Source organism: Prionailurus viverrinus, chromosome X, assembly GCF_022837055.1.
Source record: "Prionailurus viverrinus isolate Anna chromosome X, UM_Priviv_1.0, whole genome shotgun sequence".
Taxonomy (NCBI): domain Eukaryota; kingdom Metazoa; phylum Chordata; class Mammalia; order Carnivora; family Felidae; genus Prionailurus; species Prionailurus viverrinus.
In genome coordinates this window covers 2765056-2790000 of record NC_062579.1, presented here as the reverse complement: position 1 = coordinate 2790000, position 24945 = coordinate 2765056, and the positions used below count along the sequence as shown (strand labels likewise).

The 24945-nt window shown below is 41.2% G+C and overlaps 1 long non-coding RNA gene across 1 annotated transcript in view; it reads left to right on the top strand.

The window, feature by feature from the left end:
- Nucleotides 1–10104, top strand: part of LOC125157113 (uncharacterized) — a 360229-nt gene extending 350125 nt beyond the window's left edge. The window contains exon 4 of the long non-coding RNA XR_007148862.1: nt 10024–10104. This is a non-coding gene — a long non-coding RNA (uncharacterized LOC125157113). The remainder of the gene's footprint in view (nt 1–10023) is intronic.
- The last annotated feature ends 14841 nt before the right edge of the window (nt 10105–24945 follow it).

Here is a 24945-nt window from a genome sequence, read left to right as displayed (position 1 = left end):
CTGTCTCTCTCTGTCCCAAAAATAAATAAACGTTCAAAAAAAAAAAAAAAGAAAAAAAAAGAAAAACTGCTTTCTCATGAGAAAGTGCTATTAATGTTTAGTCTGTATTTTAAGTCTGATTATAAGCCATGTGAGTAATCTATAACAATAAAATAGGGAGTGGGCCATGAAAGCCATCTCTGAATTTCCATAAGCTTTTTTCTTTCTCTACACTGCTGTCTCGATATCCTTGATATCCTAAGTAGTGTACTTTCCCTGAACCAATGACTAAGTAATGGCAATGTGATAATAGGAATATATCACTGTGATAAATACCCAGTCTTTACAGATCATCTATATTGTCCTGTGCATGTAAAGGAAAATTCATTTATTTACATGTCATAAAAGACTGCTTTGATTAATGTTATTAGTGGCTAAGAATGAGATTCTGTTCCCTGAGAGAGAAGAAGGAAGTGTCATGTTAAACGGTACTCGGTAGAAACTGGAAAGGGGAAAAACATTTAGTTTCCTTACCATTTAAATATTCATGTGAATGGTAACTGTCAGAGTCAAGAGAAAAATCATTTTGTGTTCAAAGTGGGGGAAAATAACAACTCAAAAATATATCCCACAGCATTTAAACGTTATGTACAACAATCTATTACATCATCCATCAAAGAATGGAATTTACAGAAATAACTCAACTTCAATATCTTAGTTTTCACAAGGCATCTCAAATTAATACTTTTTCAAAAAAATTTTTAATGTGTATTCATTTTTGTGAGAGAGAGACACAGAGCATGAGACAGGGAGGGACAGAGAGAGGGAGACACAGAATCCAAAGCAGGCTCCAGGGTCTGAGCTGTCAGCACAGAGACTGATGCAGGGCTCAAACTCACGAGCTGAGCCGTGAGATCATGACCTGGGGAGAAGTCGGATGCTTAACGGACTGAGCCACCCAGACACCCCGTCAAAGTAATACTTTTTAGAGTTGATAGGGTTTCCCATGAAACTTGAGCGGCAATCATAGACCGACAGCTATGGAAGCAGAAGGAAAGGCTAGAAGACAGGAGGAAACACCCTATAGTAACCACCAAAGTTCCCTGAAAAATCCTGGAAATGGATTCACACCTCTCTGGGGGTGACAGGTGGGAGGTTGCCTCACTAAACTATAACCAGGCTTCCAAAAGGCTAGTGAGAGAATTGGTGGAAAAAATTAATTTCCCCTCTCACCTCTCTCTCATACTGCTTTGGGTGTGTGGGGGGGCAGGGGCAGTCTCTACCTGCCCCTTTTGCTATAAGAAAACTGTTGCAATAGTCAGGCCACTGATATTCTTGAGGTGGGTGATCTTTTCAAGGCAGTAAAGCATCTTTACTGGGTGAGGAATTGGTGAAAGGCATCTCCTTGCATCAGATCTGCCCTCCTTGGGCATCTCCTCCTCTGCCCACACCCCTTCTAAACACCCAGCAGTGGTGAACCTCAACCTCAGGAGATGAAATTTAGGGAACAACCTTAGAGGAAACCCTGACCAGAGGTTGTCTGGTATTGTTGAGGGAAAAGAAGTGTCCATCCCACGGTGGTTCCATGCTGCCTAGGGCCTCCACCCTTAGGACTCAGGCCCTCTCCAGCACACAGAGCAGTGATACTCCTAACTGAGAGCTTCTCAGCCTTGGCAGGAGTAACATTTGGGACCATATAGTTCTTTGTTGTGGGGGTTGTGGGGCTGTTTTGTCTATTGTACAATGTTGAGCAGCATTCCTGGGCTCTACTCACTAGATGCCAGTAGCATCACCCTTAACCCAGCTGTGACAACTAAAAATAGTCCCAGACATTGCCAAATGTCTCCTGGGGGGCAACATAGCCTCCAGGGGAGAACCCTCTCCTCAAATAATGTACACTCACAGACTAAAATAACTAAAGACCCAAAGAGTACAACCTCTAAGAAAAAAAGCAAATTGAAAAACATATAACCATGTCAGTATAATTGCAGAGGGAGATGGCTTAAGAATGTACATATAATATAGTCAGTGAGATAGTGGAAGAGTGTACCAAGATAGGGCACATAATAATAAGTTACAGAAGTGAACCAAGTGGAATGTATAGTATGAAGACCATGTGTGTTAAAGTAAAGGATGTGGGTACTGGACTGAATAGCAGAATGGATACAGGTGAAAAAAAATGGGTGAGCTGCAAAGTAAGTTTCAAGACTCCTCCATAAAAAATGTTGGGAAAGGCTAAAAAGAAGAGAATTGCAACAGAAGTGCCAAGGACATGGTGAGTAGAAAGAGAACTAGCAACAAATGGATGAGAGACCCATAAAGTTTAAGAAAAAATGGAAAGGAAGCATTCTTGGGAAAAATGAAGAGATGCTCCATTACAGAAGAAGAAGAAGAAGAAGAAGAAGAAGAAGAAGAAGACGACGACGAAGCAGCAGCAGCAGCAGCAGCAGGAGGAGGAGGAAGAGGAGGAGGAGGAGGAGGAGGAAGAAGATGATTAAAGATCAAAGATATTTGATGGAAATGGCTCAGAGCATTGTCAACATGATAGGTACAGAAAACACATACGTAGGCATATTCGAACAAAAGAAGTTCCAAGTAGAAAGTAATAGGCTTCCAAAGAACAAGAATCAAACTGACAACATAATTCTCAACATCAACACTAACTCTAAGAAGTCAGTGTTGTAGACTGAACGTTTGTGGCCTCCCAAATTTCATATGTCGAAGCCCCGACCTTCAGTGTGATGACATGTGGAGATGGGGCTTTGGGAAGGGAATCGGGTCATGAGAGTGGATCCCTCATGTTGGGATCGGTGCCCTTATAGGTAGAGACACAGAGAGCCTGCTGTGTCTCTGGGTTACCTGCAGAGGAAAGGCCAGGAGAGGAAGCAGTGGGAAGTCAGGAAGAGCTCTCACCAGGGACCAAACTGGCCGGTGCCTCCATGTGGGACTTCTAGCCTTCAGAACTGTAGGAAAATAAATCTCTGTTGTTGAAGGCCCTGAATCAATAGTATTGTGTTACGGCACCCTGAGCAGCCTTAAAATAGAGTAACATTTTATCCTTACTTTGAACATAAAAAGTCTATATCTAACCAAATTCTCAATTAAAATGTGGGAGTGTATTGAAAATATTTTCAGGCAAGATTTGCTGGGCAAAAACTCTGCTTTGAAACAGAAGAATTGCTCAACTCCAGGTAAAGACTGTAACAAATATAGAAGCAGGGTGGTGATCTAGGTCAGGTACTTGATTGTCATCTAATAAAGCCAGGATAAAAAGAGAGAAAGGTGAAGGGTATCTTAACTCAGAACTAAAACTCTAAACAGCACCAAACAGTGGGCAACACAATGAGGAGATCAAAGGGATATGAGAGCTTGCTTAAACCCGTACCTCAATAGGGGAAAGATCTGGATACTAGTGAGTTTAAGAACTCAATAGTAAATATGGATCTTCAATTTTTTTAATGTTTATTTATTTTTGAGACAGAGGGAGACAGCGCATGAATGGGGGAGGGTCAGAGAGAGAGGGAGACCCAGAATCCAAAGCAGGTTCCAGGCTCTGAGCCATCAGCACAGAGCCCGATGCGGGGCTCGAACTCACGGACCGTGAGATCATGAGCTGAGCCGAAGTCAGATGCTCAACTGACAGAGCCACCCAGGCACCCCTAAATATGGATCTTAATAAACATATTCCTCTAAGAAGTGGTTCAATCAAGCTGCCAAAAAAGCACCATTATAAAAGATCTGAATGATGTAATTAAAAAGCTTGAGATATTATAGTTAGATAGAACTGTATGGCCAGCAAACAATATACAGTAAAACCTTGGATTGCAAGAACTTGTTTTGTGAGTGTTCCACCAGACGAGCAAACATTTCTAATGAATTTTAACTTGATAAACAAGTAATGTCTTCCGATATGAGTAGTATGTGATGCCGAACATCACAGGATCACAACTGAGCCAATGGTTCTTCTCTCTCTTTCTGTCTCTGTCTCTGTCTCTGTCTATGTCTCTCTCTCTCTCTCTGTGGGACTGTGGGTGATCATCTCCCGTGCTCGGATGCTCTGCCTCAGGCTGCGGTGTTTGGCAGAAATGACTGATTTTTCAGAACGTGGCAAAGTGCCCATAACTGGAACTAGTGTATTTTTTTTTTGTCATTTCACAGCACCTATGGACAGTCCTTTGATTTTGTATACAAGAGTAAGGTTAGGAATGCTTTGCTTCATTCTAGGTCATTGGATAGGTACCTTGTTAAAGTTGCACGAAAAGAGAAAGATTCTATTAACCCAATAAATAGCAGTGATTCCATTAGTGATAGTGAAAGTAGTCCTACACAATAACCCTCCTTTTTCTTGTCTCCCTCACACCAGCCACAAAGGTTTTCAAAGGGAAGTGCAGGTTAATTTATTTTTCTTTATATTTTCTTTATTATTTTGTATTATATTACAGTATTGTAATCATTTTTATATTAGTATTTTTGGGTTGTGGAGCGAATCATCTGAGTTTCCATTATTTCTTGTTGGAAAATTCACTTTGATATGGAAGTGCTTTGGATTCTGAACATGTTTCCGGAAAGAATTATGCTTGCAAACCAAGGTTTTCTGTATGTTATTTTTGCAAACTCACAGAGCATATACCAAAATGGTCCAATATTTACACTTCTCATTTCTTTTACTTTTCTTATGGTATGGAACGGGGCTTCTTATATTACATCATCTGCAGATGAAACAATCATTTACATACAAAAACAACAGAATCCCTAGACAAACTATTATAATTAGAGTTCAGTAATCTTGCTGAAGCAAGATAAACTCACAAAAATTGGAAGTAAGTCTCCACACCAACATTTGAGCATATAAAGCAACATAAGATACCATTCACAACAGCAAAGAAACCATCAAGTATCTGTATTTGCAAAGTCTATGGTGGGGCGCCTGGGTGGCGCAGTTGGTTAAGCGTCCGACTTCAGCCAGGTCACGATCTCTCGGTCTGTGAGTTCGAGCCCCGCGTCGGGCTCTGGGCTGATGACTCAGAGCCTGGAGCCTGTTTCCGATTCTGTGTCTCCCTCTCTCTCTGCCCCTCCCCCGTTCATGCTCTGTCTCTCTCTGTCCCAAAAGTAAATAAAAAACGTTGAAAAAAAAAAAAAAGTCTATGGAGAAAAATGTGAAGTTCCTATAAAGGACAGAAGAAGATATGAATATCTGAATAGACATTCCTTTCCTGACATGATACAATTTTAATATTATAGAGGTGTCAATTCTCCTAATTTTTAAATTCAGTATTTCAGCTGAATTTATTTAAAACTTGATAAACCGAATCTAAAATGTCTATCACTACTTCAGATTCTGTGTCTCCCTCTCTCTCTGCCCCTCCCTGACTTGTACTCTGTCTCTCTGTCTCTGTCTCTCTCTCTGTCTCTCTCTCTCTCTCAAAGATAAATAAACATTAAAAAAAATTAAAGAGGGGCGCCTGGGTGGCTCAGTCCATTAAGCGTCCAACTTTGGCTCAGGTCATGATCTTGCAGTTTGTGAGTTTGAGCCCCGTGTCGGGCTCTGTGCTGACAGCTCAGAACCTGGAGCCTGATTTGGATTCTGTGTCTCCTTCTCTCTCTGCCCCTCCCCAACTTGTACTCTGTCTCTGTCTCTCTCTCTCTCAAATATAAACATTAAAAAAATTTTTAAAAAAAAAAATTTTTTTTTAACGTTTATTTTTGAGACAGAGAGAGACAGAGCATGAACAGGGGAGGGGCAGAGAGAGAGGGAGACACAGAATCGGAAGCAGGCTCCAGGCTCTGAGCCATCAGCCCAGAGCCCGACGCGGGGCTCCAACTCACGGACCGCGAGATCGTGACCTGAGTTGAAGTCGGACGCTTAACCGACTGAGCCACCCAGGCGCCCCTAAAAAAATTTTTTAATGTCTATCAAAGAATGCACTTCCATGAAAATGACAAAAATTTGACAAAAATATTACATAGGAAAAACTTCCTTTAACAGATATTAAGTCATACACAAAAGCCATAGTAATCAAAATAGCATGGTTTTAATCTAAGGCCAAAAACATGGACAACTAGGATATCATAGAGAGTCTTTTTTTTTAAAATATGAAATTTATTGTCAAATTGGTTTCCATACAATGCCCAGTGCTCATCCCAACAGGTGCCCTCCTCAATACCCATCACCCACCCCACATCAACCCTCAGTTTGTTCTCAGCTTTTAAGAGTCTCTTATGGTTTGGCTCCCTCCCTCTCTAACCCTTTTTTTTTTCCTTCACCCTCCACATGGTCTTCTGTTAAGTTTCTCCAGATCCACATAGGAGTGAAAACATATGGTATCTGTCTTTCTCTGTACGACATATTTCACGTAGCATAACACTCTCCAGTTCCATCCACATTGCTACAAAAGGCTATATTTCATTCTTTCTCATTACCAAGTAGTATTCCATTGTGTGTATAAACCACAATTTTTTTATCCATTCATCAGTTGATGGACATTTAGGCTCTTTCCATGATTTGGCTACCATTAAAAGTGCTGCTATAAACATTGGGGTACAAGCGCCCCTATGCATCAGTACTTCTGTACCCCTTGGGTAAATTCCTAGCAGTGCTATTGCTGGGTCATAGGGTAGATCTATTTTTAATTTTTTGAGGAACCTCCACACTGTTTTCCAGAGCAGCTGCACCAATTTGCATTCCCACCAACAGTGCAAGAGGGTTCCCGTTTCTCCACATCCTCTCCAGCATCTATAGTCTCCTGATTTGTTCATTTTAGCCACTATGACTGGCACGTGGTGGTATCTGAGTGTGGTTTTGGTTTGTATTTCCCTGATGAGGAGCGACGTTGAGCATCTTTTCCCATAGAGAGTCTTATATGGGAACAATATAAAACTCTTCAGGGTTTAATCACATTAAATATCAAAATAGTCTGTGACCCAAATTTGTACTCTGAGTATATAACCCAAATAAATTATCACAACAGACCACTGGGAGACATGTCCAAGAGGGTTCATCATGATGTGTGTACTGGCCAGGAACTGGGGACATCGCTGGGGATGGGCTGTGGAGCATGCAGAAGGCGCATACTTCAGAGCATTATCCTGCTGTCAGAAGCCATCACTATGTGTGAACACTGCATGGTAGATAGATCCCAATAGCACAGTGTGAAAAAAAGTGAGAAATAGAATGTAATCTATTACACAAAACAGTTGAGCCCATCACGCACCAACACATGACAACAAAATATAACATGGAGACACACATCTACAACCGAAAACAATGACATACATTTTACACAAATGTGTACAACAGATTATTGGGAAGGCTGTTTCCAGGGGGATGAGAGGAGGAGTGCGGACAAAAGTGAACACGTGCACGTACAATGGAGATAAGCCCGCACATGCGTGCATTTATAGCTAATACACACGACCGTGAGCGAGTTGCGTCATGCAAGCAAATTATGACAATGTGCCATGATCTATGCATTCCAAGATGAACGAAAACAAAAAGGAATGATCTTGATTGTCCAACATTCGGTTCATTTAAAATTCTTGTGACAACAAAAATTGGGTTCAGACTACATAGGGGCAATATCTCCAAGGGACCTATTTTGACAAAGCTGGAAGACCCTGGCAAAGTTAACATTCCAATGATGTGTCCTAGGGGAGGTTTCCCCAGAAGAGCATCTCTCAATTCATATAATATGAGAAAAATAGCTGGGAAGAGATTTCTTATCTCTCAGAATAGCTGTAACACCAGAAGAGCAGGAAAGGTTGCTAGTTTCATTTCTTTTCTCCACCTGCACCCTTCCTCGGCGGACACGGTAACTGGCCAAGATCTCTGGGGCTGGTAAATGCATCCTGCTTTGTTGACCAAGAGAGTTGCCTACCTTTCTTTCTCTCCTGGAAAATTAATTTATAGTTTGAACAGCTGGAACAGCTGGCTGACTATGCAAAGCAAAGCACCTCTTGTCTTAGCTTAGATGGGGGACAGCTGAAACAGAGAACTGCAGAAACTGAAAGCTGGACAGAAAAAGCAGTTCTTTCCAGACTGTAGGAACAAAAGCTGGAGAGATTTAGAAAGGCCAAAGGTTTGGAGAAAGTCCAAGCTCTCTCTGTCTTCTGAGAACTCCTTCACAGTCCTAGGGAAAAACCCGTGTATTAATAACATGGGGCTTGCCAGTGTCCTAAGGTTAAACTCATATTTTCAAGGGACAATAATTGCAGGATCAAGCACATGAGAATTAAACTTGGACATGGAAATTATTTTTCCCTTCCTAGTTGCATAGAAAGGTCAACTCTGGCCAGAGAAATTCAAAAACAGTGGAATGTAAGCACATTTTATAAAGAAACTCTGGAGTTACCCTAAAGGGAGGACTCAACTGAGAGAATAAAGACCAACTGTCTTTGGAAATAGAATTATCTCCCAATATAGGACTGAAATGAGTCAAAATTGTAACTAATGCCAGCGCTGGGTGTGCTGCCTGCTATCCTCAGCCTCCCTTCTGTTTCCATGTCTCCTAAGCCCTACTTGGACTGATGGACTTCCCAGGATCCTGGTATGTGGTCTCTCAGGATGCCTTGCATGGTCTCTGTATCCCTATTCGCCAGGATCCAATCAAGACCCTCTTTTTAGGCCTTCTGTGGAGTCCTCAGGGCCATGGAGCAAAAGGGGCAGTGGTTTTGTCCAAAAGGAACACTGGAATTCTGAATACTATTTCATCCTAACAAAAACATTCTGTTGCTACAGCATTAGCAATCCTAGATTATCAGTTACTTTTTCAGAATTCCACAGGAAGTGGTCCAGAGAACTAAAGGCAATGATAGAACAGACCCAATGTCCATCTTCTGTTTATTATTACCATGCACTAGCAATTCTGTACAATGTCAATGATAAAATATTCCACTTTTTGGGGTGGATTCCAGCCTCTCCACACCTGCACTTTCACACTCACTGTTGGAAAGTTTTAATGCTCTCTACAGGGTTTGATCCAATGGAATGACAAATATGAGATCTTGTAGGACTTTGATCACTACACATCTTGCTGCCCATACATATTATACGTGAGGTCAGCTCCCTCCAGGCCTCCAAGGCATTGACCAAGTGGTACAATCACCAGTCACTCCTCTTTTTTTTTTTTTTTTTGCCTGTAAGAAATATTCTATCCTCGGGGTGCCTGGGTGGCGCAGTGAGTTAAGCGTCCGACTTCAGCCAGGTTACGATCTCGCGGTCCGTGAGTTTGAGCCCCGCGTCGGGCTCTGGGCTGATGGCTCCGAGCCTGGAGCCTGTTTCCGATTCTGTGTCTCCCTCTCTCTCTGCCCCTCCCCCGTTCATGCTCTGTCTCTCTCTGTCCCAAAAATAAATAAACGTTGAAAAAAAAAAAAAGAAATATTCTGTCCTCAGCAATATGATGTACTTACTTATATAACCATTAACTTTAAAGTCAAACATTGCCTTGTAACATGGATTTGCATGTTACTTTTTCATTATACAAGCTAGTCATTAATCTTTGTATTTTTTAGTTCTTGGTCATTTTGTTAAGGTCGTATCCTTGGAGATTAAATGAAATATTTTCAGTTGAGGAAGGGACAACAATACACCTAAAATGTATTTAGTTTGAAAAATAATTTTAATTCATATAGGGAAAAGTTAGTCAATGAAAGAAATATCTATAAATTCAAACATGTATTTATTTGTAACTGGAAATAGACTGCAGTCAAATTTTAGACACTGTGCTTGGGATTTATTTAAGTGTTCTTTTTTGGTGAGAGCATTGGGGAGTTTCAGATTATAAAAACTTTATACATTAAGCACTGATGTCTATAATCAAAGATCTTTCTAGAGGTCAAATTTGCACATGAACATTCCTGCCTACTTATCTTCGATATTGTTTTGAGTTTTCAGTAGAGACATATTCTGTCTTAAATTTATGTCAGAAGATTCAGAATCATTTGAGAGTCTGGCTATACACATCCTACACTGGGTTTAATCTAAATGTGAGCAAAATAAAACACGGTGGAAAAATCCTGACAAACTCTCTTCTTTTGTTCCATTTCCAGTGAGAACAATTATTCTACAGACTCCGTTATAACTGCTCGGACATTACCCGTTGCTCAGCTGGGAGAGCTCAGCCTGCAAGGGTGAGTTACTGTGATAACACGAAGACATTCTCTCACGTTTAGAAAGAGAAACAGACATGGGTCACATAACGGGGGATAATTCGGATGAGGAAAGATGTACTGAATGCTAAATGCTTTAGCTGTGTTGAGGGCACCTTGAAAGCAAAGATGAAGTAGTTATGTCTCATTATCTTTAAGTCAAGTAGTAGGAGGTAGAATTTTGGGATTCTAAATTGTCATTGTAGCTCATGCCAAAGCCGTTGAGAGCCCAGGAACAGTCGCGTCGATTTCCCAACAGTCTTGCTATGAGCTGTTGAATGGGACTCCAATCTTAGGGCAACTTTCTGCCTGGTCGTGTTGTGCTTTGAGAGGGGTGCTGCTCAAAACACTGCGTACAAGGAGCCCAGACGTGCATGGCCCCAGTTGGACAGACTGACTGGAACAGCAGTGAGAGCCGTGTAGGGTAGCTGTGAGCAGAGCCTCTTCAACCATCTCCATTTCCAGTGGTGATAATGGTACCTGGTCTCTTCCCTTTACCTGAGCTGTGAAAGAGAGAGAAGACACACACATCGCTGGAGAGTTTATGATTTACTTGAAGACTTGCCCGAGTTTTCTATTTAGGACTCTGTTTTCACGGAGAGTGTTGGTAACGTGGAGTTAAACTGAATCGTTGTAGGCAGTGCATGCTTTTCTCAGCGAGAGTGTATTTTAGAATCTACAGGTGTCCCGTTGAACTAGAGGCCCCCCGCCCTTATAAAGTGTTAAGTGGCCCCTTTACAGGGGCATCGGAAGGCAGGAAAAAAGGCCATTTAGTTCACTTAAGCAGGATATTCCCTGGGGCAAAGGGAGATGTGTGTGCTTGAGCCTGCTGTCTGTGGCACTTGAAGGTGGTGTAAGTGGGGGTCCACCGAGTGGCAGATGATGTTTCTCTAATGGGGGCGTTGTTCAGGAACCCCTCAGGCGGCACTGAACAGTTCTGGGGGAGGCGAATTGAAAAGACTCTGAGGCCTTTAGAACAGCTTATTAAACCAATGAAAATCTGCCCCAAATAATAGTTTTAGGACTGCAGTGGTATGTTTGTATAGACATGTGCCTTCCTTCAGCAATCTCTTATGGCAACGGTTAATTCTATTTCCAAGTAAATCCATTCCCCAGAACATTTCTGTAAACGTGTTGCTCAGCACACTTATTACCCAGCAGTTTGCTTACCTAGAAAATGCCTTCTCACTCACCCTTGAGGAGAGTGCTCGCGACATGAATAACGTTCTGGGAAGCATTCATGCTTTCTGACTTTAGATGATTGGAGCATAAGGGACCAGCACAGCTGGGAGAATCAATACCAGAAAGAAAAAAGAAAGAAAGAAAGAAAGAAAGAAAGAAAGAAAGAAAGAAAGAAAGAAGACTCTAATGATCTCTCCTAGCTTTTTTCCCTCCTCCCATTTAAAAAATTTCTTTTGTGTTTTTTTTTCATTTTTATTAACTATATTTTATCACAAAATGTACATGTATAAAAAGAAACAAAAGGAAAAATAAGATATTCAAAAATAATCTAGAGCCCACCATCCCCAGAAATTGTTAGCAGCCTTACAAGTGTTTTTTGAAATTATAAATGTATGTACAAGCAGAAATGTATGTACATGTATGCGTATCTTGCTCCTCCAAATGAGGCGTATCATATGCACTCTTGTGTGAAGAACCCTCATTTGTGAACATTCTGGTTGTGATGCGTGTTGCCTTAGTGATCACCTGAGACGGAGCGTGGTGAGATTTGCTTCTCTGTCTGCCATCCATGCCCCACCCACCATGCTTATGCGCATACATGCACACGTACGCGTGCCACACACAAATATATGCCACACAGGACGCATGCAAAGACGTACCAACAAGTCAAGAGACTAGAAACCGCTACTTTTAATAAAGCCTTACCAGATACACGATAGACATGCCTATGGCATATGCAGGAGGGAAGAGGTTAGTTCCCATGCCTGGGAGAGCGGTATAACGTGAGTTGGAGAGCTAACCCACGGACAGAGGGCACTATTCCAGGAGGGCAAGAACAATATGCGAGATAGTGGTGTGGAGGGTCTTGGTAAATCTACTTGGGGGAGAGGGGGATCTCCTGAGACATTTAGAAAGATTCACACTGGACAGCGGCCCCTTTCTAGTTCGCAGTCCACACACACAGGAGCCTCCAGCACAAGATGGATCAGACATGGATCATGTCTGAGAATGCTGGGGGGGGGGGGCAGTGCTGCCAGACACATGTCAGCCTTGCTGGGACGCTGCTGTACAAGGTCTTTGCACTGTCCCTGAAGGTCGTGTAATGGATCTAGGAAGAAGCTTCCATTGTTTGCCATCAGTGTCTGGGCAGGTAATCACTCACGTGGGCAACGTACGTGCCCGTGCCTGTGCTGCAGTGAAAAGCAGAGGAGACTCAAGAAATGCACACATTACTCCCCATGTCACTGTTGCGTTCCCACTAAATCAGATGGCTCCTTGCTCTCTCCCATCCATACCCTCCCCCCGCCAGTACTGGGACACCCTTGGAGACGGGGCTGGGACTGAAAGTGGGAATGTAAGGGCGCCTTCTAAGGGAAGAAAAGTTGGGGAGGGAGCTATGAGCAATGCAACTTGAACTAAACAGAGTGTTGCTCAAAGGGACTTTAAACCCGAAGGTCTATGACATCTTGTGTTGAAGAATACGTTTTCTGCCTCCTGCGTGCATACGGCTTCTCCGTGACTGCTGAGTCTGTTCTAATGTTTCCAGTTCCTTGATTACACACCAAGTTACACACTCATTCAAATGTGAGTGTTCACATAGTTCACCCATGAGATGAAATCAACAGTGGGAGTGATATTTGTCCAGATTTTTCCCCAAGAGTATACTAGTTTTCATGTTCATCAATAGTGTATGAGAACACCTGCTACGTCACAAATCAGCCAACTGTGTGTGCAACCATACATGTTAATATTTGCCAATATGGACTTTGAAAATGAAATTCTGGGGGCACCTGGGTGGCTCAGTCAGTTAAGCAGTGGACTTCGGCTCAGGTCGTGATCTCACGGTTCATGGGTTCGAGCCCCACATCGGGCTCTGTGCTGACAGCTCAGAGCCTGGAGTCTGCTTCAGATGCTGTGTCTCCCTCTCTCTTTGCCCCTCCCCTGCTGGTGCTCTATCTCTCTCTGTGTGTCACAAATAAATAAAAATGTTAAAAAAATTAAAAATTTTTAAAAAAAGAAAGAAAATGAAATTCTGTTTTTAAGGGACTTTTTAAAATCAGAATTAGACTAGCATTTCATGATTATAAGCCATTGCTATCTTATATGATCTGCCTGCTCATGTCTTTTGCTCATTGCTTTTAATTGAGTTGTTGAATTTTTAAAATTGATTTAAAATCTTTATATATTAAGGAAATTAAACCCCTTTCTTTTGTTGGTGCTACATATATTTTCTCCATGTCTCTTCATTAAGCAGTATCTTGGGGTGTGTGTGTGTGTGTGTGTGTGTGTGTGTGTGTGTGGTTTATTTCTTTGACATATTAGGGACAGGTACATATAACCTGCCTTAAAGACGGAATTTTCATGAGAAATGGTTGTTGAATTTCAGCCATTGCTTTTTCAATCTCCATGAATAAAATGGCCTTTTATTAAAATGGTGAATGATTCAATACCTTTCCTTAAGCTTCATCTTTCCCTGGGGGTGATGCTTTGTTAATAAAATTGCATCTGATTTCTTTTTTTTTAATGGTTTTCATTTATTTTTGAGAGAGAAAGAGAGCAGAGGAGGAGCAGAGAAAGAGGGGGACAGAGGATCCAAAGCAGGCTCTGCACTGACAGCCGAGAGCTTCATACAGGGCTTAACTCACAAACTGTGAGATCATGACCTGAGCTAAAGTCAGACACTTAATCAACTGAGCCACCCAGGTGCCCAGCATCTGATTTCTGCTAATATTTTGCTTGTGGCTTTTGTTTGCATTAACCAGTAGGATTGCTTTTTTCTTTGTTTTACACTTGTGCCAACTTGATTAGAAGTTTTAACCAATATTAATGCAGACTCTTCAAAATCCGGAGGATTTTTATCTTGCTATATTGTGTCTCAATTTAAATAGTTTAATGATCGTATTTAATAAGTGGAGTTCCATAGGATAAACTCATGACTCACCTTTACCTTTATTCTTTTATTTTTTTTATATTTTTATTTTTATTTTTTAAATTTTTTTTAACGTTTATTTATTTTTGAGACAGAGAGAGACAGAGCATGAACGGGGAGGGGCAGAGAGAGAGGGAGACACAGAATCTGAAACAGGCTCCAGGCTCTGAGCAGTCAGCACAGAGCCCGACGCGGGGCTCGAACTCACGGACCGCGAGATCGTGACCTGAGCTGAAGTCAGACGCTTAACCGACCGAGCCACCCAGGCGCCCCTTACCTTTATTCTTAAAATAAATAATAAATAAATAAATAAATAAATAAATAATAAATAAAATAAATCCTTTCCCTTGGATGAAATGTCTGGCAAGACCAAAAGCTTTCCTGTTTATTTTTGGATAATACCATTAGCAAGTTTAATATTAATTTTTGTAAATTCCTGGATAGTGCTATCATTGTTAGTAATTATTAGTTATCATTAATATTAATTAAGCATTATTAGTATCAGTACTACCATCATACTCAAATTCCCATGTATTTAAATTTCAACAATGCTGTGACTTATCTACATTGGACCAAAAGAAAATACTGTTCTGTGATTCCAACCTCCCCCTTGGTTGTTACAACCACTTTCTACTCCGTATACTTCATTACTGTCAAGAGTTAAATAATTATTTTGCCTTCCCTCTACAGAAACAAGAAAAGACCTTTATTATTTTTAATTCTATCCCCCACCACATGATACTTCATGTACTTCATTGTCATAGTTTCAAATTTTATGTTAGGCTTCCTCTATTTTAAGAATACTGTAATAACACTTACCCTCCCCAACTATATCCTTAATTGTGTAGTTTTGATTATAAATTTTTTGGTTAGATTGGGCCACCACTGCTTCTTATCTGTTCCTCCTCTCCCTATTATCATGTCCATAGTCTTTACCTGGTAGATTTTTGGAGAATTTGCTTGATTTTCTTTTCTTTAGCAATGACACCGGTTGGATTGACTCATAGGATAATCATAGGGTTTTTTTTTCTTCTTTTTCATCCTTTCCAAAAAAGGTGGATTACCCAAGTGTAGAAAACTTCTAGAGTTAGGATAAAACCTTAAAAACAAACCAAATACAGCTATCATGACTGGCCCTTACCAATTAAATAAACCTCCCTTAGCAACAGAAGCATCAACCTAGCTTGGAAAAGCATTTAAAAACAAAAATAATGCCTGAATGCAGGAGCACACGTTTTCAGACAGTAAGAATTCTTTTTCAACTTTATAATATATTTGGAATAGCGATCATTAAGTCTTAAATTTCAGCAAATTACAATATCCACGATATAGCTAAATCTTAAATTGTTTCTTCACTTGAATAGAAGAATGTAACTTTAAGACCTCATCTTTTGGTTGGATTGCAGTATTTAAAACGTTTGAATGGTTTACCAACCTCTCAAATAAGAGTTTTTTTTATGTTTAAAAATCCAGATTTTCAGCCTTTCTTGAAAAACTGGAAAATCTGGGAATACTGGTCTTGCAACTGCAGTCTCTATCATCTTGCTGACGCTAACTAAGATATCCACTGCAGTGATCATTGAATTCATGCCCTGATGGTTCTTTATGCTGTGTACTTCTGGTGAGCATTTGAACCTGTGACACCTGATTATGCATTAGAAGGGTGGGCGCACCCCTGAGCTCTCTGGCAGCAGGAGAGCTCAGAGAGTAGACTAGGGCCCAGGCATCACCCCTCTGTGATTTCTACGCTGAAAGCCTCGCCTGCCCCCCAGGTTTTCTCTTTCTTTCTTGTTTTCCTTCATAAATAGGTAGCCATTTTAATACTTCTCCAAATGCATGCTGATTGTTTATTAACAACATAGCAGTTAATGAAAATTCCTCTCTGAGTTCTTCAGACAGAAATCACAGAGTCCATCTTGGTTGGCCTTGCTGACATTTAAGCAAAGATTTGAAGGAGCCTGTCCCAGATACCTGCAGGAAGCCAGGAGGAGGGAAGAATTTCACAATGCCCTCAGGCAGGGATATGCAGCCTGTGTTTGAGGAATAATAAGGCATCCAGTGTAGCTGGACTTGACTGAGAAAGAGCCTCAAAGCCAAGGACCTTTGTCCCACTAGGACAAAGTCACACTATAATGCTGTTCCCTCTAATCATATTCATTGTATTTCTTTCCATTATTATTTCTTTCATACCCCACTGGGACTACTTTTCATTGCATTCCAGGACTCCTCCCGAGTAGGTCTTCTTTTGTGGTGGGAAAAAAATAGTGTGAGGTCCCGAAGGCGTCCATTGCAACGCTCTTGGGTTCCCCCCCCCCCCCCGCCCATATGAAACTTTTGTTGTTGAATCAGGTCTGGGTGCTGTACCATAGTTTTTCATTTGAAGGATCTCTCTTTTCTTCTTGGTGTGAATTATACAATATCTAGGTAGTGTGAGGAGATTTCTCATGTGGAGTACATGAAGGAGAAGATTCCCCCCCACTGTTATGTAGATGGACCATAAAGCAGGCCCTTCCCTCCCTCAAAGGCGCATCGTCCTGGGGAAGATTCCCAAGCTCTGTGCATTGGCTTTCCTCTTCTGCCTTGCGGATAGTAGTTGCTCATTTTGTTGTTTTGGGGATTATGTGAGCTAATACATGTACAAATGCTTAGACCAGTAGCTGGCACAGAACAAGCTCTATGTGTTTATTGTTATAATAGTTCTATAATAATAATAATAATAATAATAATAATAATAATACAGTAATTAAATAACAATAAAAATTATAATGTGTTCAAAATGGAAGCTATGGGCAGATTTGTTATACTCCTGGAATATTTTTTCCCAGGGTAGGTGTATCTGTGAGGTATTATACTGCTTGATTTTTCTCATTTTTTTCCCTCAGAGTGTTTTCTATCTTGACAATCTTCTCTGAATGGGAGCTCTCAGTACCAAGGATTTGTTTCTTTTCTTTGTCATCCTCTGGAGTGTTTATTCATGAATGTCTGCTCTGGAGATAATTCCTAGGTCTTATGCCTTGTCTCAGTGTGGGCCTGGGTCTTTGGTCAGTTCTGACTATGGTCTAGAGGGCTGCCATTTGCAGGGCAAAGGTTATATTCAGGTTGGAATGTGAGTCAGCACAAATCTCAGGGCCAATCTCTCACTGCATGTTTCCTGGAAGAAGTCTGCCCTCGGGACAAGGCCCTCACCAATTGCAAGACATCTGCCCTCAGGACAAGCCTCTGAAAAATTGTAATGGCTCCTTCTTTCTGTCCTTTGGATGTTTCTCTTGGGACAGGGCTGGGTCCTGGTGACACAGAGGCCCTGACAAAGTTGCAACAAATCCATTTGATGACAACAAATGTATGGCTCACATATACCTAGCCCCCACATCCCTCAGCCAAAAGCAGAACCCCTTCTGTGGTAGTGGGCCCCTAGACCCGGCAGCTCATTCACTGACCACAAATTAGCAAAAACAAAATAAAAAGAATGAAGAGTCTACAATAAACTGAGAGAAAATAATAGAGTTTCACAATCTTATCCATCATTGCCTGACTATTTTTTAGTGGGACACAGGATCATTACATAATTTCATATGTGATTTTTATTTGTGCAATGACTTTATGTTTCTCGTCCATTTCTTTCCAAACTCGTGTTGGCACATTTTTCACATCTTCATTTCTGTTTTGGCTTTCTTGTAGCCCTTGCTTGTCCATGGCCCTTTGCTCAGAGAATCCATATTTTTAAAAATGTTAATTCTAGTACAGTTAACATGCAGTGTGATATTAGTTTCAAATGTGCAATATAATGATTCAGCAGTTCTGCACATGACTCAGTGTTCATCATGACAAGTGCACCCTTTAATCCCCATCAGCTTTTCCACCCCCCCACCCCCCCACCCACCCTCTGGCAACAACCAGTTTGTTCTCTAGAGTTAAGAGTCTGTTTCTTGGGGTGCCTGCGTGGCTCAGTTGGTGAAGTGACCAACTCTTGATCTTGGCTGAGGTCATGATCTCATGGTTCATGAGACTGAGCCCCATGTCAGGCTCTGCCCTGACAGTGCAGAGCCTGCTTGGTATTCTTTCTCTCTCTCCTTTCTTGCTAATACTCTGTCTCTCAAAATAAATAAACATTTTTTTAAAAGTATTTTTTGGTTTGCCTCTCTCTTTCTCCTTTTTTTCCCTTTGTTCATTTGCTTTGTCTTGTACATTCCACATATGAGTGACATCATATATTATTTGTCTTTCTCTGACTGACTGATTTCACTTAGCATCCTACTGTGTAGTTCCATCCATATCTTTGCAAATGGTGAGATTTCATTCTTTTTATGGCTGAGTAATATCCCAATGTATATCTGCACACATCATCCTTGCCCATTCATCTATCGATGGACACACAGGCTGCTTCCATAATTTGGCTATTGTACATAATGCTGCTGTAAACATAGGGGTGCATGTGTCCCTTTTAATTAGTGTTTGTTATATTTTGGGGGTAAATACCCAATAGTGCAATTACTAGGTGATAGGGTGGTTCTATTTTTAACTTTCTGAGGACACTCTGTACTGTCTTCCGCAATGGCTGCACCAGGTTGCATTCCCACCAACAGTACATGAGGGCTTCTTGTCCACCAACACCTGTCACCAACCTGTCACCAACACCTGACATCCCTTGTTTTTTTGGTAAGTGTCATTCTGACAGGTGTGAGATGACTCCTCATTATGGTTTTGATTTGCATTTCCATGATCTTTGGAGAATTCTGTGGAAAGTGGAAGGGAGAGCCGGGGAAGCTGGGCTTTTGAGTTGCTTCCTCAAAACATTCCCCTCCAACCCTTTCCCCTGAAGCATGGCTCTGTGTACAGAGAAGGCAGAAAATTGCTCTTGTCCTTGCTTGCAAACCCCTGTGTCCCAGGTAATTTCATATCTGTTATCCTCTGTGGACCCCAGCTGCCACAGCACAGGCCTTGCCATTCTCCTCCTCTGTCCTGCCTCAGCAGGAACTGCTTCCTGCATGGATGGGATGCTTGCGTATTGTCCTGTTTATCTCTGCACCCCCTGCTACTCTGTGCTGTCTCGTGTGTCTTTAGGAACAATCTGGGGGCACCTAGGTAGCTCAGTCGGTTCAGCATCACACTCTTGATTTCGGCTCAGGTTTGTGAGATCAAGCCCCATGTCGGGCTCTGCACTGACAGTATGGAGTCTGTTTGGGGATTCTCACTATCCTTCTCTCTCTGCCCTTCTCCCCTCCCCCATCGCAAATAAATAAACTTAAAAAAAAAAGAGAAACAATCTCAACAGTGTATTCAAACCATAAATGGTGGAATATGGAGATCAGAGCAGTGAGAGGTAAGTGAACGTTTGAAAGAGCCATCTGAACTGAAAGACTGAAGTGGTCTCATTCTTTTAGGTTTTGCCACACGGTTATACTCAACTACCTATTCATGATGCTCGCACAAACAGAAAAAGTACAGGGGGACACAACTCTTTCCCTAGTAGGGATCGTGGGCAAACTATCCCTGGTGGGTATAGTGGACAAAATACAAATTCACTTCTCTGATTCACCTTCTGCTTCTGGTCCCAAGTTGACCTAGTTTCACATCTTACTATTCCTCCCTGTGGTGGATGTGGCTGTCGATATCTTCATGAGAATTCTAAGCCTGTCTGTAGGAGGAGTTTGGCTGGCAAAAAAGACTATTTCACATGAAAATGGAGAAAACAGGAGAAAATAGAGGTGGTGTTTGGAGGTGGAAGGAGCAGAAACATTCAGAAGTGTGGCTTTCCTGGAACTGTGCGGATGAGAGGAGACCCCTAAGCACTGTGACTGTTTTGAGTCACACTTGGGGTGATTTGCGTCTAACAGAGAAACACGTTAGAAATAATTTCTCCCCTTGTATTTAAAAACATTTTCTTAATGTTTATTTTTGAGAGAGAGAAAGAGAGAGAGCATGAGCAGGGGAGGGGCTGAGAGAGGAGACAAAATCCAAAGCAGGTTCCAGGTTCTGAGCTGTCAGCACAGGGCCTGATGCAGGGCTCAAACTCACGAATCATGAGATCATGACCTGAGCTTGAGTCAGATGCTTAACCAACTGAGCTACCCAGGCACCCCTCTCCCCTGTGTTTAAAGGGTAGGAGGGATGTGTGTCTGGGAAAGCAGTTCACAAATCCAGCACTGGCCCTGGAGTTAAGCCTCCACCATGTGTCACCATTGTGGCAATACTGATACACAGTGAGCTTGACTTACTGGGATCTCCTTTCTCCACACTGCTAAGAAAAAAAAAAGTGAGATGCAGTGAAATGCCCCCAAGGCAAGGTAATTGCAGAGAGATGGGGAAATGCCAAAGGTCTGGAAAACCCCAAAATTTGTAAATAGTCTGTAGATAATTGTGCATTACCTCCATCCGAGATAATGCTTTGAAAGCTGTAAAGCAGTATTAACATGTAATTATTATTAGTGGCTCTATGGTTTTTAAATTTTAGCTATTTAGAGTGGGTAGTTAAGAAATGTGCACTTGGTTATATAGAGATTTGACTCATGTCAGATAACCTTCAAGAATGTACAATTGTAGCTTTCAGCCAATTAGATTTATGCTGACTGCCTAAGGTATTTATGGTTGGCAGGTAGTCAGTTGGAATTTTCTGGAGCACCTCTACCCAGGATAGTTGTCTTTTTCCTGTCTTGTGAACCCATACCTTTGCCCCCACCTTTGCCTGGCTTCTTCCTGGGGTCCCTTATCTTCACCCTCTCCTATAAAGTTACTTTCCCTCCAGAAAGAGCAGGGAAGACAAGGGAGGAAAGAGGGAAGGAAAAGAAGGAGTTTGAAGCGATTTTCAGGTCAATGATGAAAGAAGTTAGCACAAAACATTGTTTTTCCATCTTTCCAACAATGAACCCAACAGCAAAAGAAAGTCACCCTACAGGCTTGGGGTGGGGAGGTGGGTTGCATGAGCGCTGATGAAAATGAGCAGAACATGTTCCAAATGTTGACACTCTCCACGTCTTCTTTTCTTTTCTTTTTTTTAGCATTTAGCGGAGACAGTAGGAGCAGGGATAGGACAGAGAGAGAGGAGGACACAGAATCTGAAGCAGGCTCCAGGCTCTGAGCTGTCAGCACAGACCCTGATGCGGGGCTCGAACTCACAAACAGTGAGATCATGACCTGAGCCGGAGTCGGGTGCTTAACCGACTGAGCCACCCAGGTGCCCCTCTCTATGTCTTCTTTTAATTAAAAAAAAATTCATGCACATTTTCTCCTCTATGTCATAGTATTTTTTTCTGGGAAATGATATTTCATGTTACTTTTCACCAGGAAATTTCTTGTGTATCTCTTGATTATTGGTTAAAATACTGTTCACATGGAGTTTATCGATTGTGAGCTACTGCTTGAAATGAAATGAGGTGCCACAGCCTATCAGGTGTAACATAAGGGCATCATACCACTATGATACACAAATGATAACACTGACTTAATGCTTTACCATCTGTCAGGGTAATCTCTGAGGAAAGAAGTACAAGTTTTCTAAGATGCCTGGAGGACACTGTGCAATATTTTTAGGTCACATGGGAGAAGTTTTTGGTGAGTGTATTTGCTGAGAAATTGTCACTTACGCCATCCACTGAAAGGGCCAACTGGCTAGGGCCTTTTACCTAACAGACATACCCTAAAATCTTTTTCAATAGATGGGGCACTGGGTGGCCAAGATGGTCAAGTGTCTGACTTCAGCTCAGGTCATGATCTCGTGGTCCCTGAGTTTGAGCCCCACATCAGGCTTCACACTAATAGTGCTCGGGATTCTGTCTTTCCCCCTGTCTCTCTGCCCCTCTCCGACTTGCACTATTTCTCTCTCAAAATAAATAATCTTTAAAAAAATAAAATAAAATCTTTTTCAGTAGAGATTGATGGATTTTTTTAAACAACAGAATAGTTTCTTAAAAAATTAAACCTGAAATGACTCAGAGTAATGTTGAAAGATGCATGTCAAACTATCTTATTTGCTACTGCAAGTGGTTGAAATGGGAAGGGAGCTTGAGGTTATTAGTTGCTTCCATATAAATCTCCATCTGATTGGTTTCCATAATCATAGGATTAGTGGTCTTCATTCAGATTTCAAATTTTGTTTCTGTTTTAGTTACCAGATCTTTCCACCTTCACTTGTCTTAAATGCTTCACATTTGAAGATTATGTCATCATATTATACCACTGGTTTCCCATCATATTTGCTATCATTCCACAACTTCTGGGTCATTCATGTTCATTTTTGGGTGACTTTAGCTCTTGGTGTTTTCTTATTTCTTTAACATAATTTCTGTCTTAACTCTTGGTCATTTAATAACCTGTGTATTATATATGTATTTACAAGTATATATCAATATATATTAGGATATAACATAATAGAATAACAATTTCTGTTTTAACTCTTGGTCATTTATAATATATATCATTTATGTATATAAAATTTATATGTCATATATAGATCACTTTTTCAGAATTTCATAAACTTACCTTTGTGTCTTCTGCTCTGTCTTGTTTTTTAAATTTTTTTTCAACGTTTATTTATTTTTGGGACAGAGAGAGACAGAGCATGAATGGGGGAGGAGCAGAGAGAGAGGGAGACACAGAATTGGAAACAGGCTCCAGGCTCTGAGCCATCAGCCCAGAGCCTGACGCGGGGCTCGAACTCACGGACCGTGAGATCGTGACCTGGCTGAAGTGGCTGAAGTCGGACGCTTAACCGACTGCACCACCCAGGCGCCCCCTGCTCTGTCTTGTCCACTCACTTCATTTCTTATTACCAATGCTATGCACCCTCAAAATCAAAATTTCATAAGTCCCACTGTTTATCACTGCCTTCCATCCTGCCAGCATATATACCTCTTAGTAACCTACCCAATATTTCTTTGACCACTCTGCCAATTCCAAACCATTAGTCCTACCACCTTTGACTGACCTTCAACTTCATGATGACTTTTCTGCCCTCCATAACCACCTTAAAATCCCTATCAATCACTACCTTTGTGTATATCCTCCAATTCTTTGTACTTACTTGGCCAAATGACAGTGCGGATCGCAGTAAAACTTCTGCCTAATCCACATCTACATGCAGCTGAACGTGGATTGAGGAAGACTAATGTCTGGTCTCCTGAATCCATGACCTCGAGGAATTGCCCTTAACATGGTCAAGATATCATATTATGATTCTTTATGCCAGCTTATGGTTCTCCTTCCTCTTCAGCTATTTCCCACCTTCTGTCTCTTTCTTTCAGAACTCTGACAATTCTTTCTCCCGTCTTCACGGCCAGATGATGCTCTTGCTCCTGACTTCACTGACGAAAGGAGAGCAATCAGAAAATAAATCCCACAGTGGTCCCCGGCTGCATCTGCACACACACCAGCATCTGTCTGCACTACGCCCAACCCCACAAAAACCTTCCCTCTTATTCCAGGTGAAATGATCCGTAAGATAATCAGTCACCTTTTATGCAGTTCCTTCCTTCGATAGATGCTCACTGCCTCCAGTGCGTTGCCCCAGCAATTGTCTCCTCTCCCTCTCATTTCTGTGTTAATCTTTCTCTCTCCCTATTGGATAAGACCCGTAAGAAAACTTCCTCTTATTTCTCCCATCTAAAAACAAAATCTTCACAGCTGCCATCGTCTCATTTCCACTTTCAGTTTTTCGTCTCTGATATAGAGAGATGTTGTATTCAAATGCAATTTGTATATGGATATCTTTTTCCTACAACCTTGCTAAATTCGTATCTTATTTCGACTAGCTTGTAAATAGATTACTTAGAATTTTTCCACATATACTAATATGTCACTGGTGATTAGAAAAACCTTTAATTCTGTCTTTAAAAATCTGTGTGATTTTCATTTTTCTTTACTTGCAGAAATGCATTGGCTCGGACTTAAAGCACAATGTTTAACAGAAGTAGTAAGAGAAGATTTCCTTGTCTTGTCCCCAGTTGGGGGAAAAAGAAAATCTTCCACCATTAAGCGATGTCCATTATAAAGTTTAGGAAGCTCCTTATTATTCCTAATTTGCTGGGACTTTTTATCATAAATCAATGTTGAATTCTGTCAAATGATTTTTCTGCATCGATTGACATGATCATATAGCTGTTCGTTTTTAGTAGGTTAGTATGACTTTCAGATGTTAAACTAATCTTTTATACTTGGATTATTTCTTTCAAAACTCTTATAGAATTCACTGGTGCAGCCATTTAAGTGGGGAATTTTTAGTCAGAAGCCTTTTTACCAAGAGTTCAATTTTAAAAATAGATGTAGTGCTACTTTGGTTTTCTATTTCTCCTTAAATAATTCTGAAAACTTATGTCTTGCAAAGAATTTGTCCATTTTATTGACATAGTTGAATTTATGGCTATAAATTGTTTATATTTAAAAAAAAATTTTTAATGCCTATATATTTTTGAGACAGAGACAGAGCGTGAGTAGGGGAGGAGCAGAGAAAGAGGGAGACACAGAATCTCAAGCAGGCTCCAGGCTCCATGCTGTCAGCACAGAGCCTGACGCAAGGCTCGAACTCATGAACTTTGAGATCATGACCTGAGCTGAAGTCAGACGCTTAACTGCCTGAGCCACCCAGGCGCCCCAAATTATTTATATTTTTTAAACGATTACCTTTTTAACACCTATAGGCTCTCTGACGATCCTCCCCCAACACACACACACTTTACTTTTTGATATTGGCAATTGGTAAATTCTCTCTCTCTCCCCTTTCT